The 19,923-nt window shown below is 43.7% G+C and overlaps 1 protein-coding gene across 1 annotated transcript in view; it reads right to left on the bottom strand.

The window, feature by feature from the left end:
* Cachd1 (cache domain containing 1) overlaps nucleotides 1-19,923 on the bottom strand; it is a 215,417-nt gene that overhangs the window by 167,265 nt on the left and 28,229 nt on the right. The gene's annotated exons all lie outside the window — the stretch shown is intronic.

Raw genomic sequence — 19,923 nt, forward strand, 5'->3', positions numbered from 1 at the left:
GGACATGAGGACGATACCCCTGAAAACAATAGGGAAAGAATGCTCACCATATAGGATTACTTTAAGGTTCACAGGAGACAATGCTTGTGAAAGAGCATAACACAGTGCCCTCCTTGTTGACTGGTCCTATGTGTCAACTTCTGTGAAGGAACAAGCAAACATTTCCTAAGCACTAATATGCACCAGGCACTGTGCCCAACACTATGGTTATAGACACATTAAGAGGGTCAACTAAGCAGTCCATCACAGAGCAAAGACTGTCAGCAAAGCAGTGCATTCCAGTACCACATTAAGAAATGACAATGGGGGGACTGGAGTAATGGCTCAGTGGTTCTGAACACTGACTGCTCTTCCAGAGGTCCTGAGTTCAATTCCCAGCAACCACATGTGGTTCACAACCATCTGTAATGGGATCGGATGCCCTCTGGTGTGTCTGAAGTCAGCTACAATGTCTCATATACATAAAATAAACAAATCTTTAAAAAAGAAAAAAAGAAGTGGGGCTGGAGAGCTAGCTCAGCAATTAAGAGAACTTGCTGCTTTTTTGCAGAGGAGCCAGGTTCAATTCCCACAACCAACATAGCAGCTCATAGTAACTGGTAGCTCCAGTCCCAGGATTCTAACACCCTCTTCTGGCCTCCCTGGCTATCAGGCATACACATGGTGCACATATATATACACGGAGACACCCATGCAGACACATACAAATACATTCAAAATAATTAAAGGGAAAGTAAAACAAAACTGGGATTGGTGTTCTCAGATCTTTAAAAGGAGGAAATAACATTACAATTTGCACTTCTGTAGTAAACCTCATGGACTACTTAATGCTAAAGGTAACTGTTCTAACATGAACATGGAACGGATGGAGTGTCAAAACGCTCAGGCATATTAGCAATTAGGACTAGACTGCTGAAGAAGGGGCCATCTCATGTCTGCAGTTGCCAAGAAGCAAAGCACCTAAGCATCTTTCCTTGGGCACTTGGAGCCTACACTTGAGAGTCCTATTAATTACCTCTCCAATCACCATTCCCAACTCTTCGAAGAACACCTTCTGTTCTAAAAACACAAACACGTCAAAACCTAAAGCCACATTCATTCAAGTTTAGGAAGTTGACAGAGTAGGCAAGAGAAAGAACAAAATTTGTGTGCGCTATCCTGCTTTGAGTCTGGGTCTCTACGTAGCCCTGGCAGTCCTAAAACTCACTATGTAGACAAGGTTGGCCTCAAACTCAAGAGATCTGCCTGCCTTTGCTTCCTGGAATTAAAGACACGAACCACCACACCTGGGGCCCTTCCCTATTTTAATAGGAAAGAGTCAGAGCCTGAATCCCATACACTCATCACTAAACAGACATCAGCCCACCTCCATGCCCAGTGTCAGGCCACAGGCCTTTCTTCATACCTTAATTTCCCATCATCCTCTCCTCAAGGCAGCCATGGAACTAATAGCAATCCCGGGACATGGCTCCCTCTGAGCTGAGCAGGTATGTATCTCAGGTGGTGCAACTACAGCTGGTGCTTAATAGCATTTTTCACACGAGGAGGTCATATCATCCACATACAAACAGTCATGATGATTTAAGCAGGGGAAAATGCTCGAGAGAGTTCAAGCTTGCAAGGCGAAAAACCCATTTTCCTCTTTCATTGCATGAGCTTATATTCCAGAGGTCCTATATAAATGTCAGCCCAATCAGGCTGAAACCATGTCTCGGTTGACAGATTGTTAAATTTAATCTTTCACCCAAAGTGATGGGGTTTACGGTACTTCCTGTTTTCATTATGATCTGAAAGCGTGGAAATTTCCCAGTCTCCCAATTCTATTTTCCAAGGCACCCTAAAGAAATTACTTTTTAGAACATCTAGTTTGGTTAAGATAAGTAGAAATAGTTCAATTATTTAGTGCTTTGCATTAACAGGAATTCAGGTTTCACTAGGGCGTAAATCTAAGAAAATAACATTTCAATTACTATAGAAATCTAAAGTATAGTTTTCCATGGTACCTATTGTATATGTATGTATGCACACATCTTATGTATGTAGATGTGTTATACATAAAATTATACATATAATTTATATATATATATATATATTCGCTTTTGTATTTCATTTTCCTTTCAAATGATCCAACACTATTACTATGCCAAAAATCACACAGATATCAACATAGTAATGAGTTCTAGAGAGCTTGGGTGTGGGAAATTGTCTTCATTTGACCATGGAAGAAGGCAGGTGCTTTGGGAACCTATAAACTGTTTGATTTCATGTTCTTTTTTTTTTTCAAATAATTACAGACTACTCAATTATAATTATCAAAGACAAACGGGGATTCTGTAAAAGCAAATCATGCTGAACTCAGCTATACCTTTCACTCAGACAGTGCTACAGACAAACATATACATCAATTTCATTGGGATGTCGGCTGTGCATTTTCTGCGTGACCACTGAGAAGATAGTGTGTGCCCATCACCCCTCCCCCCCCCCAAACGTTGACACCACTACAAGAATGTTCAGCAATGTCTGGAGGCTAGGAAGAATATACACCAGGGTTATCACAGAGCTTCGCCACTAAAGCCAATACCAACAATCCTGTGGCCACCCCTGAATTGGCTCAACTACCTCATTTTTCTGTTTCATTTTTTTTAAACCCCAAGAGGAAAAGCAGCAGAAATGAAAGCTAAAAGGTTCTTATGTAGAGCCACAAAAAAAGAAAACGTACAGCCAGGCTAGCAGAGTCCTTTCAGCTAGACAGTCAGTCACATGGACGCGGCTTGAAAACAGCCATATGGCCGTGGCTGTTATTTTTGGCCTTCCTACCTTTAACTCATTTCTTGTATTTAGAAGTTATTACCACTGAGTGATAAATCACTTTGAATTTCCAACACTACAAAAGGCATTTACTGGCAGCCATTCCAGCTTTCACTTTTCGCTGGAGGACCCCGGAGAATTCTTAAGTGAGAGATGTTCATGTTCTCCAAAAGTGCTGTTTTATATACGCTCGGCCAACACGCAGTTCTAAACTTTATCTTGATAGCCAAGGTTGCATCGAAGAAAGTCAAGCAGGGGAGGAAATGTGTAATACAAAGATGGGACACCTCAACTGCACTTAGGCTCTGCAAGCTTGTAAGGAGAAAAGATTACAGAGGTCTCCCCTAGATAAGAGAGGTCTCCCCTAAAAACATGACCCGGAACTACTACTGGTACCACAACTTCATTAAATAAAACTTTATTTGGGGTTGGCACAATCAGGAAAGAGTCTGGAAACTGCTTGCATGATGGTGTTGACGGTTGAGGAGAGGGAGAAAGTAGGGGACGGACACTGTCTCATGCCAAGGTTACCATGTGTTTATATTGGGAAAGATTGTCTCCCCCATTTCCCGAAAGAAACTCTTACGTAAGATATTTATTTATAAGACAAGCATGCAAAATGACATCTCATCCATTAGCTGAGAAGTTGTGTACAAATGATGGAAATAATAGTTTCAAGAGGAAAGTCCTTATTAGGATGGAGAAGGGAGGAAAGTGGAGCGGGCCGAAGGGTGGAAATGTTTAATTTAGCCTAGGACAGTCAAAGGGAAAAGACCCCCAGACACCGGCAGAGCAGACTCGGGAAGCAAGAAGCTTTAGAGCTGGAAAGTACAAGTGTTCAGTCACATTCCCTGGATCTTCACGGCACAGTTGCTTTATCTGTGACCGTAAGGCAGTTCCCTGTAGTTTCTAAGGGAATCTGGAGAATGGAAATAAACAGTAAGTTTATTTTAAAAAAACGGTATAAGAACATGATGTGTGCCCGGTGAGAGTACCAAATGCTGTATGGCATTTGATTCTCACAACACTGGTGTGGTGTCTTAATCGGGGTTTCTACTGCTGTGAAGAGACGCATGACCATGGAACTCTTATAAAGGAAGACATTTAACTGAGGCTGGCTCACAGTTTCAGAGATTTAGTTCATTATCTTTATGGCAGGAAGCATGACAGTGTGCAGGCAGACCTGGTACTGGAGAGGAGCGGAGAGATCCAAATCCAGATTGGTAGGCAGCAAAAGAGACTGAGACTCTGGGCCTGGCTTTAGCATCTGAGACCTCAAACCTGACCCACTAATGACAGCAAGGCCACACCTATTCCAACAAGGCCAAACATCTTAATAGTCCCATCCCTATGGGTCTATGGGGGCTATTTTTATTTAAACTACCCCACTTGGTTACCCACCATTTGCAACTGAGGACACTGGGGTAGATAGGTCTTTGATTTGGCCAAGGTTTCAGGCAGAGAGCAGAGGAAGGCAAACTGGTTCTAGAGTACTCCTTATGGCTGCTTTACTGCCCTAGGTGTCCAAGGCAGACTGACAATGATTGCTCTGTAACCTTGGAGCAATCACAGACCATGGGAGTCCTGTGCCAGAGCCGTCCAGGTGTCTAGAGTGGCTGAGAGTGCTGAGTGGTCATTTGTCTGAGACGTGATAGAGCCAGTCCTCAATCCCTTTCAGTCCATCCCTCCCAGCCCTTGATTTCTAGCACCTGAGTGCTTATTTTTACAGGTGTCTTAACTCCTTTTCTCTGTTTTTCCTTTCACCATAGTGTTTGTTTCCCTACAATGCAGGCATGAATAATGGGAAGAGCCTGGGCTTTGAAACAGAGTCCCTGGAGGGGAATATTTGAGCTCCTATATATAATAGCTAATCAATACTGGCCAAGACACCATGACTTCCTCTCAATAAAGACTTCCTCTTCTATAAAATAAGGGAGGTGAGATCAAAGGAGGGAAATGGATTAAAGCTCCACAACAGAAGCACCTATGGTCACCTTCATATCCTGTTGCCGTGCTGTTCTATTCTCACTGTCTGCCTGGAGTCCTAGAATGCTTGCAAAGATCTGAGATGCACTAAAAATAGGTCCCCAATAGTCATTACTCACAGACGCTAAACCAGCCACACAGATATGAGCAAAAGGGAACTCGGATTCTCTACTGGAGACCATATCCTGCAGCTTTTCATCCACACTCTATATCCTGACTGTGCCAAGTCACACAGTAAGCCCACGGCCTTCTGGCTCGTTCAGCCTTCCAGGGATAACTAGTGATGAATAGGTTCGTGGCACTCCAGCCTAGAACATCTCACTTAAATCACACAGCAGTGGAGTATGGGGCTGACAAGGGCACCTAACATCACCTGGTCTTTATATTGGACCTACCACTCTAACCTCTCGGCCAGTTTCTCTTCGTAGCAATTTAAAAATTGTGAGGCTGGATGATGATGAACAGAAAAACAATATATCAAGATACAACTAAATCAGGAAAGTGACTTATTACACCAGAAGTGCAACAAGGAACAAAACACTTCCCAGAGACCAAGACAAGGGTAGATAGAGAAGGGTACCGAGAACTCCTGGCTGCTGTGGTCAGCACCTCCTTTTTTTAAAATTTCAGGTCACTGTCTGTCCCTTCTCTATTGCTGCCTAAATGTCCAATGTCACAGGATCTTTCTCCAATCACTCACCAATCTGGAGACCTAGGGAAAGTAGAAGTGTCCCCTTCCCTCACCCAGTTTCCACAGGGTTCCAAAGAGAACAGGGCACACCACAGCATCTTCATAGCCCTGGAGCACACACCCTCCCCCACCATTCCTAAACAAGAGAAGTATAGGATTGCCCAGATTCACGAAGGTGGTTGAGTGTTAGCCTAAGAACCCACCTAGAACACCTAGCTTTCAACTTCCTGGTAAGAATTTCATTTGCAAGCAGGTTTTTGTGTTTGTGTTTTGAATTTTTGTTTGTTTATTTTTTCTAGACAGGGTTTCTATGCATAGCCCTGGCTGTACTGGAACTCGTTCTGTAGACCAGGCTAACCTTGAACTCAGAAATCCACCTGCCTCTGTCTCCAGAATGCTGGAATTAAAGGTGTGCGCCACCACCGCCCAGCTTCGAGAACAGTTTAACTGGAACCTTAGTTAACCTTGTTAACACCGTAGCCTCCTTTCACATGGTCATGAACGGTGTGTGTTGGGGGGATGTATTGGGGTTGTATATGTGTGTGGTGGGGGAGAGTACGTGTGTGTGTGTGTGTGACACATGTGTGGAGTAATGTGTGTGGTGTGGAGGAGGTATGTGTATAGTGGTGAGGGTGTGTGTGTGTGTGTGTGTGTGTGTGTATGTGTGTGTGGTGTATGGGTGTGTATGTGTGGCATGGAGGTTTATATATGTGTGGTGCATGTGTATGGGGTGTGTGTGTGTGGTGTGAAGGAGGTGTGTGTGTATAGTGTGGGTGTATGGTGTCAGGGAGGTGTGCATATTGGGGGGGTATATGTGTGTGGTATATGTGGGGCATGTCTGTGGGGGGTGTATTGGGGGGGGTCGTGGTGTGTGTGTGTGTGTGTGTGTGTGTGTGTGTGGTGTGGGTGTTGCCTAGGCTGTCAAGTCACCGATCTTTAGAAGAATGTATTGATTGGTTTCCCCTCTCCCCCACTGAAACCCATCATTTATTTCTTCATATTTCTTGAACTGAGAATTGTCACAGTTGCTGTGCAAGACAAACTACATCTGAGAACGCTTGTGAATCATTCTCAGCTACATAGTCACCTCATTATTAATAAATCAAGAGGGGAATATGAGTGTCACTCATATTAGGATAGGTGCAGTGCTAGGCTTTTAAAAATATGTGTCATAAAACTCACCTATGGTTTCAACCTGAATTTATATGTAAAGTTATACTGTTTTCCCTCTATAATTGGGGATATAACAAAAGTTTTTTACTTTAGAAGGCACCCTAGGGCAGATATCATGGTCAAAAAGAAACAAAACCTTAAAAAATAAATCAGAGTAACGTCAGTAATTCACCCTAAGACCCCTTTCCTTCCTGCCCTTTTTTAAAGCAAAAAAAAAAAAGGTAAGTGAGCTAAGACTTCCCATCTTTAGTTGACTCAAATCTGCCTTTTTAACATCAACTGGCTAAGGCAAAGAAAGGATTGAAGATGGTGTCCTGTCAAAGATTCCTTATTACAGCCTGGGATTTACTTTGCAATTATCCCTTCCCGGGCAGAGCCAAGGCCCAGAGAACTTGTTATTAGACAGTATGGAGCTTTCCAAAAATTGAAAACTGTACACCTACTATGAGTAGTTTGATACCACAGGCATAAAGATGGAGCAAGTGGCAGAACCTGTGAGAATGACAGGCAGCTCAAAGAGACGCTGAGCCCCACCTCTTAGAGATGAAAGCAGGGCCGGGCGGTGGTGGCGCACGCCTTTAATCCCAGCACTTGGGAGGCAGAGGCAGGCGGATTTCTGAGTTCGAGGCCAGCCTGGTCTACAGAGTGAGTTCCAGGACAGCCAGGGCTACACAGAGAAACCCTGTCTCGAAAAAACAAAAAAAAACAAAAACAAAAAAACAAAAAAACAAAAAACAAAAAAAAAAGAGAGAGAGAGAGAGAGAGAGAGAGAGAGAGAGAGAGAGATGAAAGCAGGGGGCTGCTCTCCTCACACTTACAGTTAGGAACATAAAGTTCATTCAAATTTGACCTCTCTGTGTGTCTCAGCGTCATCTTTCTGCAAGGTCCTACTGATATTTCCTCTTATAATTAGTAATAAAAGCCCTAAAAGGAAAAAGGAATCTTTTTCTTTCTTTTTTGCCCCTGTGCCTGCGTTCTGACCAGCACAGTTGAGGGGAGCAATCACCAGTCATCATGGAGGGGAGTGAGTAGGAAGCAAAGAGAAAAATGAGTCTGGAAAGGGTGGGGAGAAGAAGCAGGAGAAGAGTGGGGCTATGTGGTAAATGCTTGCCATGAAAGCTCAGGACCTAAGTTTGAATCCTCGGCAGGCAGGTAAAAGCCAAGCTTGTCCGCACAAGCAGATAGTTCCAGCACTCAGCAAAACAGCAAGTCCAGCAGACAGGCTCTGTCTCAATGGAATAGGGTGGAGCATGGTAGAGGAAAACACCAGACATCGTACTCCGGCTTCCCTGTGAATACACATGTAACATGTATGTACACATCCATGCAGCATGGCATGCACACATACATACACATTAAGGGATAAGGGAGAGCAGCATGGGGGGTGGGGGGGGCGGTTAGAGGGCAGGAAGAACTCCAAAGAAAAGTAAGTGCCTTTTTATAGGGTGTAAGGGAACAAGGGAAGCCATTTACTTAGACTGGGAAAATTGCCCTGGGCTTAAACAGCCCACAGAAAACCAGGCATGTCTTGGTGACAGACAAGATGACCTGACATACTGAGGCTAGCCACTCTCAGTGACACAGCCTGGATATTAGGTAAGGAGTGCACCCAATTAGAAGCCTCAGGTGTTTACTGCCAATCACTGAACCAAGGGCAGCACCAACTCCTATGCTCTATACTTGGCAGTCCACTGAATGTAAAGTAAGAGTTATAGTTATTATGCCCATCTTGCACATGAGGAAGCAGGTTTACAGAGATTCACTTGCTAGTCTGAGGCCGCCGGAGAAATACTATGCTCCCAATCCTTTCAAATCTGGGGCCACCTCCCCTCACTTTTCGGAGAGAGTTCTCCCTCATTCACATCATTACAGTTTATGTTTAAAACAGCACTGAGTCTGTGGGCATACTTACATAAGTCCTCTAAAAATGAGTGGGGAGGGGGGAGCGGTGGCGGGGGTGGGTGGGGTGGGGGTGGGGAGGGGGGAAGGGAGGGCTGGCAGGAGAGATAGCTCAGTGGTTAAGAGCACTATCTGTTCCAGAAGACACAGGTTCAGCCTGGCAGAAACCAAGAGTTTGAGGGTTTCTGACACTTTTTCACACATGTACATGCAGGCAAAATACAAACGCACATAAAGTAAAAATAAATAAATCTTTAAACATATAAGTCAGAAAGGAGTTGGTATGTTCTATTACTGTATGTAATATGTACTGAATGTAGAGGTGTGGAGGCTTCAAGCATAAATGACTTGCCTAGGCATACACAAAGCCAGTCTCTTGATCCCAAAAGGTATGTTTTTTCCTCTAAATACAGTGTATTTAATATGTCAGAAATAAATTCTTTTCTCTTAGGAGTTCAATTTTTCACTCTTCATCTCTTTTGTTTTTTTTTTTTTTTGTTTTTTTTTTTTTTTTGGTTTTTCGAGACAGGGTTTCTCTGTGTAGCCCTGGCTGTCCTGGAACTCACTCGGTAGACCAGGCTAGCCTCGAACTCAGAAATCCGCCTGCCTCTGCCTCCCAAGTGCTGGGATTAAAGGCGTGCGCCACCACCGCCCGGCTCACTCTTCATCTCTTAAAGGTTCACTCTTTCTAACTTTGGCTTCGCTTCCCAGTTCTGCCTGGTTCCATATTCCCTGGCCCTGGGGAGTCAGTGGACTCTTCGTCCAGATTGAAACCATCCCATCCCACTTTCTCCTGTAGATTTAAAGGCTGTGCTGCAGATCACTTAAGGGAATATTCCCTTTGGCCCAAAGAATAAGAGTATAGCTTCAGAGAATAAACCATCTGGGGCCAGAGAGATGGCTGCTCTTCCAGAAAAGCCTGAGTTCGATTCCCAGCAACCACATGGAAATTCAGTTCCAGAAGATCTGACACCTTCTTCTGGCCTCCATAGATGCTAAGTGCACACATGATGCATAGGTATACATAAATAAATGAATACTTTTTAAAAAGGAATAAATCACCAATGCCATGGTTTAGACCTTAAACGACCCTCAAAAGCTCTGGTGTTGGAGACTTGGCCTAGTCCAGGAGGATAGAGAAGGGGCAGGAACTCTAGGACACAGAGGAAGTTGAAAAAGGTAGGTTTCTTAGGGCACCCCCCCAAAGACCCACTTGGGATCCTGGTCTCTTCCTCTTTTGTTTGCTTCCTGGCCATTATGAATAAGCAGTTTCCTCAGTTTTCTCCATGATGTTCTGCATCACCACAGGGCAAGAGCAGCCAGGCTAAGTGACCATGAATGGAAAGCTCTCTCTAACTGCTGGGCCACACCTTTTGCCCTGTAACCTGTTTATTGCAGGCATTTTGTCACAGCCATGGAAAGCTGACCACCACAACTGCCTTCCAGCCTAGTATTAACCAGGTAGCCCATTAGTAATTCCACTGAAGTCTACTGAATTCTCAACTACTACCTCAACCAAACTAAAGATAGATCTGGGTGACCCAGTGGGGCAGGGCAGGCAGACATGGGCACAACCCTAATGCAAGACTCTGGCAAGTGCCGAGACTAACCGGAAGTATTTCCAGTTGGAGGAAATGAAGGCAGACTCCTATAGAAGTGGCTATACCTCTAGTATAGTCTTTGAACGCCCTAGCCTAGTCTTTGAACATTAAAACCTTCCCAAGCAATATGCATGAAATGCATACTATCTGTATGCCATACCCTTCCAGTGCCTTCTGCTCCTAGAGACCACCTCACGGGACAGAGCAGATATTATCAATAGTATTTTTGCACTAAGATGACTAAGTCAAAATCCTTGCCTAAACAACTTGCCATGAAAAGGACAATCACGATTGGCCCCTATCTACCAATGGACTTCAGGCAGTTTATAATGATCCATTTCCTCAAAAATGATGTCATGAGAGGAGCTCACTGAAAAGAGAACAACCAGTTCAGACTCCAAGAAGAATCACAATAAATACTAAATGCCCCACCACCACCACTTAAGACAACTCCAGAGTTACCCTTTGGATGTCTGGCATTCCGATCAGTAAGGGAGTCACCTCCTCCCTCAGCCTCTAACACATCCATACACCTTCAGCAGGAAAAACCCCTTCTTCCCACTGAGTTACCATACTGCTCACTCCGCTGTTGCTAGCAAGTGGCTCTAACTAGAGTCATTCTGTCTTGATGGGTATAAACCCGTGTGGGTGGGTGTGCAGGTGCTTGCATGTGGAAGGTGAGAGACAGCATTTTTTTAAGTCAGGATCATATAAGTTAGGCTGGGTGGTCAGTGAGCCCCAGGGATCTACTTGGCTCCGCCTCCCCAGAGCTGAGATTAACCTCAGATCCTTACACATCCGTGCTTTACAAACCAAAAGATCTCCCCAGCTCCCGCCATCCCAACTTTGTCCTTCCGTGGCCTATGTCAAACAATCCTTTTAAAAATAGATGTAATTTATTTTTATTTTACGCTCATTGGTGTTTTACCTACATGCATGTTTGTATGAAGGTGTCAGAAACCCTGCAACTGGAGTTACAGACAGGTGTGAGCTGCCACGTGGGTGCTGGGAATTGAACCCGGGTCCTTCTCTTAACCACTGAGCCATCTTTCCAGCACCATCAAATAGTCCTAGCAAGACTTACATCATTGATAACTGAGAAACTTAAGCAAATCAGTTCTCATGGACCGTTTAAAGCCTCCCAGTTCGTGGTAGCTCTGTTGAGAAATGCATCTGCTTTTCTTGGGTGCAGTGCTTCGGGGTCCAAGAGAATAAATACTGGCCCTTCCAATCATTAACTGTAACTGCAGAGTCAATCACACTGTCTGTAGCTGCAAAGCTACAGGAGGGGACTCTACACAACACTCTTCCACTACAGACTTCCAACAATTTCCATGCTCCAATGGTGAGTCTAACATCCATAACATCCAAACAGTAATGTTCATGGCTTTGACAACCATATTGTGAGAATCTCAAAGGATAATTCAAACAAAAGCAGGCAGCACTTAGCAAGTGCTCAGCGAAGCACAACATAGTATCTGGTCTGCAACCATCACAAACTTTGGTTACATTGATATTTTTCTCCTAAATCCCCACAGTCTAATGAAATGCTGAGTGCACCCAGTTCTGAGTAATTGTTAGATGGCTGAGTGGTAGGCAGGCCCCAGGCTAGCCATGGCTGCTAGGGACTACAGAGATAACTCAAGGATTAAGAAAACTGCTTCTTCCACAGGGCCCATATTTTCCTTCTAGCTCCTATGTCAGGTGACTCACAATTACTTATAACTCCAACTCCAGGGGATCCAAAGTCCATTTATGGCCTCCATAGTCACACACTCACACACATACACACACACACACACACATAAAAATAAAACTTTTAAAATAATTAAATGCCAATTGATAGCCTTTTAGCGATATATATATATATCTCCATCCAAAGTGAACAGGAGTGTGAGGGATGCAGCTGGCTCACCAGTGCCCTTGACCAGCCCCTCTCAGAATTTGTTGGCCAAATAAGGTACCTGTAAGGAGAACAAAACAAATGACTGAGCATCAAGGAGTCACAGCTGGCAGCACAGGCCTAGAGCAACTAAGTAGGAGAGGACCCACATAAGGCACAAGCAAGCCATGAGCTGGAGCAGTGGCTAGGTACAGCTCTAGTAGCCAGGGCACAGCCCCAGGCAGGGGATCCTGCAAAAGGGGTGTGGGATGGGGGGGGGGGGTGTCTAAAAGGAAACACAGCTAAGGGAAGCAGAGGCAGTGGGGACCTATCACGGGGTATAAAGATTCAGGTTTAGCTCACAGACATGGATCTTGGGTACCTAGCCAGGCTACTCAGCCGACCCAGAGGCCTCCAGGAGCCATGTAGCTAGGCTGACTACAGGAGGGTAATCTACACTCTTCCACTACAGACGTCCCACACTTTCCATGCTATATGGTAAGTCAAACATCCAAACAGTAATGTTCATGGCTTTGATAACACTACTTGACTATCTTCCTCGGCTGATGGTGACTTAAAACCAAGTGTTGCTATAAGAAAAAGGAACCTCTGACCCACCCAACTTGGGATCCATCCCCTGGGTGGGCACTAAACCTGCCACTATTACTGATGCTGTGTTGTGCTTGTAGGCAGGAGCCTATCATGGCTGTCCTCTGAGAGGCTCTACCAGCAGCTGACTGAAACAGATACATTGGACTGAGGTTGGGGATCCCTATGGAAAAGTTAGGGGAAGAATTAAAGGAACTGAAGCAGTTGGCAACCCCATAGGAAGAACCTCATGTACACCCCACTGTCATCACCCACCCCTTTCAACATCTAATTCATGTCGCCTATGGGGCAGACACAGTGTCGAGAGGCCCCAAGTCTCATGCAACTTGCAGTTCGCCCAAAGGTGGGCACAATTTGGAAAAGAGGATACAAGTTGGAAAAGAGGAAATTAGAACCAGGTAATTGGCCACAGTTGCACCTTGGTCAGTCTACATTTTTACTGTGACACCACCTAAATATAGTAGGATTTTAGTGTGAACATCTGTTTCTATTCCTTCTCTGATTGGCAAAAGAAAATGAAACCTAGACAGGAACTCTGTTACACAATACAAGAATTAAACCCACCAAATAAATTTAACTGATGGAAAACTGTCGGAGACAGGGTTCTGGTCCATTCACAAGAGGAGTGAGGAATTGTGAGAAAATTCGCGTCTCTTTAGTTATTTATTTTGCAGTGTTGCGGCTGAAACTCAATGACCTGTGCACGCTAGGCAAGCACTCCGCCACTGAGCCCCAGCACATAGAAAATTCATTAGGCCAAACAAAGACTGTCTTCATCGGGGGTTTCGCTGTAAGAAAACATGGTTCTTATGTACGCCATCAGTGGACATGGAGAAGACATTGCCTCCCTTTCAAGGAAAATAGATGTTTTCTCCATTTAAATGTATTTGAAGCTTTTCATACGCATGTCTTTGAGATCCGTGGAGATTCAGTTGGAGGGGGAGTTTCTGAAGTGGAAGAGCAGTAGGGCTGTAAGCGCAACCACCAGAGCTTCATTTACAAGAGAAAAGGAAACTCAGGAACAGAGGCCCAGTTCCCCCAGCTTTCCCTGCCAGCTCCAAGCAGAAACATAAACAAACACTCTAGATGACAACAACCTAGCCAGTCTCTTAGCACCTTCAAGAGAGAATCTTAAAAACAGGGCATCATATTCTGCAGAAACAAGGATGGTTCTTAGAAAGGTATTACCAGGTATCATAGCTCTGATTCCCCCCCCCCCCTTTACGCTTTTTGCTCTTTAACATAAATACATTCAGTGCTTTGACAGATTTTAGAAACTAAGCCCCTCCCCCCCAAAGGCTATTCAATTCCAATGTCCTTGGAGTGTTTTATCTGGGGATTAGACAACTGTATCAAAACACAGCTGTTCTAGTTTTTTTTCTCCTTTATTTTTCACATTAAAAAAAAAAAAAAAAAACCCTCCCACTATCAGCCGGTCCAATTAGTTACTCAGTATCAAAAGGCGGCTTTGGTCTTTCATCTTCAGGAAAAACTGGATCCAAGCGACAGGGTGTCATGGAAACTGTATCTTGGGTCATTTCCTGTTTCAATTGTTTAGCCACAAAAAAAGTTCTGCCCTATCAGATGGAAATTAATGACTACTTGCTGTTGCTTCTGAAGATCATGAGAGAGAGAGAGAGAGAGAGAGAGAGAGAGAGAGAGAGAGAGAGAGAGAACTCTTTTTGACCAAATTTTCCCACCAATACTGGGAAGCGCAGAGAACGGTGCACCCAAAATGGGAAAACACGGACTGATGCACTGAATGAGGTTTTATTCCACTCAATTTCTGTAATCCCATGATCAACTTGAAGGCTGTCATTGTGTTTGGGAAATACCGCTATGGGGTAAGTGGTTTTAATTGTGGTTCTCTTGATTCATGCTCCTCCACTTACAATAAATTCTCAAGCTCCCCTAATATAATTCTGCTTCCAATTTGGCCATTAACAAGAGAAAAATGGCATTTTTTCCTTTTTAACCTAAACTACTGTCAACATTAAAAAAAAAAATACAATCGGAAGAGAGGTTGTGCTGTAACTATTTCTCAGCAAACAAAACACACCACGCACATAGGTGCTGATGGGAAAACAGAGCTTAAAACCCAAGGCACATGTGTTTAGAAAACAGTCCTGCCTAGAATTCAGTAATAATAGCTGGAGCAATCTACTGTATACCAGCATATGTGAAAGGTGGAAACAGTGCCAGGCAGGACAATGGAGAACTAATTTATTAACATAGCTCACATACATCCAGTCCATATATGTGCTTGGAAAAAGATGTGGAAGCAAAACAACAAATCAATTTTAGGTCACAGGAGAATTTGCATCCTGAAACATACTGAACTCTGTGCTAGGCAAGCCCTCTACCAACTGGCACAGGGGGCAATCTTGCTCACAATTTTTGTTTTACATAGTATCCGCTCCTTAAAATCTATAGTAACACCGCAAGTAACGGTGAAAAGTAAGGTAAGACTGGTGTTCTCTAGCTGGAAACCTCCATTAGTGCTGTTTCACTATCCTTCAAAGACATCCATCCTCCAAAGACATCTTCCCAGGGGATTGTCCCTAATTTACAATAAGATGTAGGTAGGCAGTGATCTTTTCTTTATATGCACAAATATGAGAAGCTGAAATATTTTATAAGAACTAGTCAAAGATACTATTTTCTTATAGAAAAAGTAGTTAAAATGTGGAATTAACTGCTAAAGGCATCAACACATACAGACACACACACAGACACACATCTGGTCAAAGAAACAGTGAACCCGACCTAAATCCAAGAGATAAGCCACCACCCAGGCACCAGGCCTCTGGCCATGAGCAGTTCAGTGAAGCTAGGTTTTCCCCAAGAGAGACAATACAAGAACAAAGATGGAGCTGCTGGGAGGAGAAGCTGCAAGTGGAAGAGAGAGGCCAGAAGCACAGTGGAGTGGCAAGACAAATGAATATTCTGGCTGCAGCTCCCTACTTTTCAATTCAATTCTATCCCCAGAAAATGCAAGAGCAGTGTGCTCTTTGTGCTGTCCTCCCTGGTTGGAGAAACGAAAGTGAGGGGAAACAGAATCCTCATTTGCATAATTTCATTACAGGAAAAAAAACTTGTAAAATTCTACTATTTGCACAGCATTAGTCTATTCATACAATTACTGCACGAACTATAATATTCGACTTCTTAAAAAATATTCTGTGTATGATTGCTTGCCTGCGTGTATATACAGATATACCATGTGCCTTCCTGGTACCCACGGAAGCCAGAAGAGGGTGTTGATTCTCCTGGAACCGGAGCTACAGATGGTTGTGAACTGCCATGTGGGTGCTGGGAATTGGAACGTAGGTCCTCTGGGAGAGCAGCCAGTGCTCTTAACTGCTAAGCCATCTCTCCAAACCCGTTATTATTAGATTTTGTGAAATTTCCCTTGAGGTTTGTTTCTCTTGCAAGCCTAATGGAAGGTACTAATTAGAACACAGATATTTATCAGGTGCTGCAGTGCTGAAGGCAGAGACTGAACATTTTTGACCAATGAACACCATTACCACTGTGAACATATACAGATGTTACTACTGGTGCTCTACCACATTCTTCAGCTAGCTCCAGAGAGATAGGGCCCTGTGATTGGAGTTCCCATGTCATCTAACCAAAGCCTACAAGAAAATGGGTCAGTTCAAGTCTCTCTTACCCTCTGGAGGCAAATCCAGAAGTCAGAGTATGAGATGCTAATATTGTCTCAACACGTAGAGCCACAGATCTATAGAAGGCATGAACTAAGAAACAGGTGTGGAAGCTCTGCACCACAGAGGTTGTGCTGGGCCTGGAGTCTATCTTGGGAAGGAGTTACTGAGTTTTGCATACCACAGATTTGTAGATGTGACGTGGTCAGGGGAACCCTTCCAGAATCATGTGTGTTTAAATGTACAAAATGATGGGGGTTGGGGAGTGCTCAATTAGTAGATTGCTTACCTACCACAAGGCCCTGGGTTTCCAGCACTGTATAAAGAACACACCAGGTGTGGAGGCAAGGCATACCAAGAGCCCAGCACTTGGGAGGTAGAAGTGGGAAGACACAAAGTTCAAGGTGATCAGCTACCTGCATATAAGTCTGAGGCCAGCCTGGGCATGAGACCTTGTCACAAAAACAAAAACTAGGAGTACCAATGACAAAATACTTTAAAATTACGATATCATTATGTGTGCTTCTTTATTAATATATTCATCGATAATATCGCAGAAGCTGAAGAGATGACTCAGCAGCTAAGAGCATTTGCTGCTCTTGCAGAGGACCAGAATTCAGTTCCCAGCACCAACATCTGGCTGTTCACAACTTCCTGTAACTCCAGTTCTTGGGAATCTGAAACGCTCTTATGGCCTCTGTGGCTGTCTGCATATGTACTCGTGCATGCGTGCCTCCAGACACCATCCATAGACATAATCAAAGAATAAAGTTTCTAAAAAGTAAGATTTAGCAATGGGTCTAACACCAACTGTCATTTCAAAGCCATATTGATTGCTATTCAAGTTATCTGAGATACACAAAGAGATATGAAATATTGGTTTCGGTGACAAAATCCTAGACTCTGCCAACATGATATCCCATCATAATTAAAAAGAGCTGGGAAGTCTTTTAGAGAGCTACATTATACTTTAAAATTTTTATTTTATATGTACAAGTGTTTAGACTGAGTGAATTATCTATGCTCCACATAAGTGTGTGCCTGGTGCCTGGTGAGGTCAGAAGAGGGTGGAGGACCTCCTGGAACTGGAGTTACAGACAGTTGTCAACCACCATGTGGGTGCTGGGCATAAAACCTAAGTCCTCTAGAAGAGCAGCCATGCTCTCAAGAGGCTGCTGTGTCACCTCTCCAGTGGCACTTGTGTTATGTTTCCTCAGCAAGCTCATTCCCTGAATTTTTGTGAAGTCTATTTTGTTGCAGGCTGTTTGATCATACTGTGAACCCCAAGACTGTGGTATTTACTAAAAAACCTTGTTTCTAGTTGTGGTGTGGCTCAGTCCTTAGATCACACCTTTAATACCAAACAATAAAGGTAAAGTTAGTTTGTAGAAGGAAGCACTTATGTTTGAAAGTGATGCCTAATTGAGTGGCAGACAAAGTGATAATCAGAGAAAAATTTGACAGAACAGGATCTGCCCAACTCTCATGAGAAGGGAGAGGAAAGAGAAAGTACTTAAGACAGCACAAAGAGAGAGCATAAATGAGGAGGAGGCAGTTTTACCTGGATAATAAGAGAAACAGCAAGGCAGATACAGGTGAAGACAGAACAAGCCAGAGAAAGAGAAGAAGCCAGATTAGGACAGATTGCTAAAGTGAGGAGGAGGCCAAGCAGAGCAAAAAGTCAGAGGTAGAGAGAAGTCAAACTGAATCAGTCAGCTTAGAGAGAACTTTGAGCCAGAGCAGCTAAGTTGAACCAGCCAGCTGGAATTCTGAAAGAGCTAGAAAGGATGAGCCTGTTCAGTAGTAAGTCTCAGAGGCTGAAAACATTCTAGGCCAGATAAGACTGTATGGAGACTCGAAGCTTCCAGAACTTAGCAGACAGAGGCAATAAGCCTCCCACAGGACAATTACATCAGGCGAATAAAAGTTATTTTTATACTATGTAATAAATACTCCCAAGTTGTTAACCCTCTGCTGATTCATACAAACATTTTTACAAACTCTCAGGCTCCGCATTCTCCTGAACTCTGAGTCGAGAGCTCTTTCGGTATGGCATGATCTCTTCTGCCACTGATTTCTGTCTTTACTTTTATGTACTCACCAGTAGTGTCGAGCAAGATAACAACTGACCAGTGAAAAGTATCATCTAGGTTGTTAGAAAGTAGTTTTATGAAACATTAGGCACCTTCAAGGCAATGGTTACAAAATTTACGTGCAGCTCTAATCATGTCCTCTGAAATCACAACAGTCTGTAAAGAAACAGCTGGAAAAACACTCAGTCTAGAGTCTTCTCATAACTTTATAAAACATGAAGCCAGGGAGGCTGCAGAGATGGCTGGCTTGTTAAAAGCACTTCTCCATCTTCCAGAGGACCACAGCTCAGTTCTGAGCACCCATATCAAGAGGCTCACACAAACCTAGAACTCCACCTCCAGGGGATCTTATGTCTTCTTCTGGCTTCTAGAGGCATTTCACACATGACATATGCTCACACAGGTAGACACAGACACGCACACAAAAACAAAAACCAATCTTTTAACATCTGAAACAACACAAAGATGGCCAATGAGGGAGTTTGTTTAGTACTCAGCATCACTTTCAGGAGTGTGTGCCCCAAACTGAGAGCACAGGTCAATTTATTATGCTTATAAAGGCTGGGTGATAAACAGGGCTGTGGCTTTAGATACAGTCGTATCCCAGAACTCAGGAGGCTGAGTTGAGAGACTCAAAGTCTATGTCAGCCTGGGCTACAGAGTGAGTTTCCAGGCCAACCAGGGATATACTGCAAAACCCTGTAACAAAAACAAACAAGCAAACAAAAATGGTAGTAAAAACAAAAAAGGGGGGCTGAAGCAACAGCAAAGATAGATAGATAGATAGATAGATAGATAGATGAATAGATAGGTAGATAGGTAGGTAGATAGATAGATAGATAGATAGACAGACACAGACAGACAGACAGACAGACAGACAGACAGACAGAAAGGCAGGCAGGCAGATAGACAGGTAGTCAGACAGATATATAGACAGAAAGACAGACAGATGGATGAATAGATAGGTAGGTAGGTAGGTAGGTAGATAGATAGATAGATAGATAGATAGACAGACACAGACAGACAGACAGAAAGGCAGGCAGGCAGATAGACAGGTAGGCAGACAGATATACAGACAGAAAGACAGACAGATGGATGAATAGACAGATAGGCAGATAGATAGGCAGATAAATAGTCAGATAGGCAGATAAATGGATAAAGGTAAATAGATAACCTCCTTGGCATTCCTCCACTCTACAAGTTGCAAAGGAGGAATATTAATACAAACCATTATGTCCCTTTTATACTACTCTCTCACCAGGTATATAGTCCAGTCAGCCCAGTATGACAATCAACATCTTCCTCAAGGATCCAAGACACAGACAGCATGTGAATAGTCTTAGCAAGCAGACAAGAAAGCAGGGGATCATGAGAGCAATTGAAGGGAAGTGACAGGCTGTAGGCCAGGCTTGAGATCCAAGCAGTTGTGGCCTGGAGTTAAACCCTGCCATCTGGGACAGAACAGAGGGGCATGTTGCTCTCTCATCTCCAGGGTCAGGAGGCAGAGAATTTAGCT

The sequence above is a fragment of the Arvicanthis niloticus genome, chromosome 5 (assembly GCF_011762505.2).
Source record: "Arvicanthis niloticus isolate mArvNil1 chromosome 5, mArvNil1.pat.X, whole genome shotgun sequence".
NCBI lineage: Eukaryota > Metazoa > Chordata > Mammalia > Rodentia > Muridae > Arvicanthis > Arvicanthis niloticus.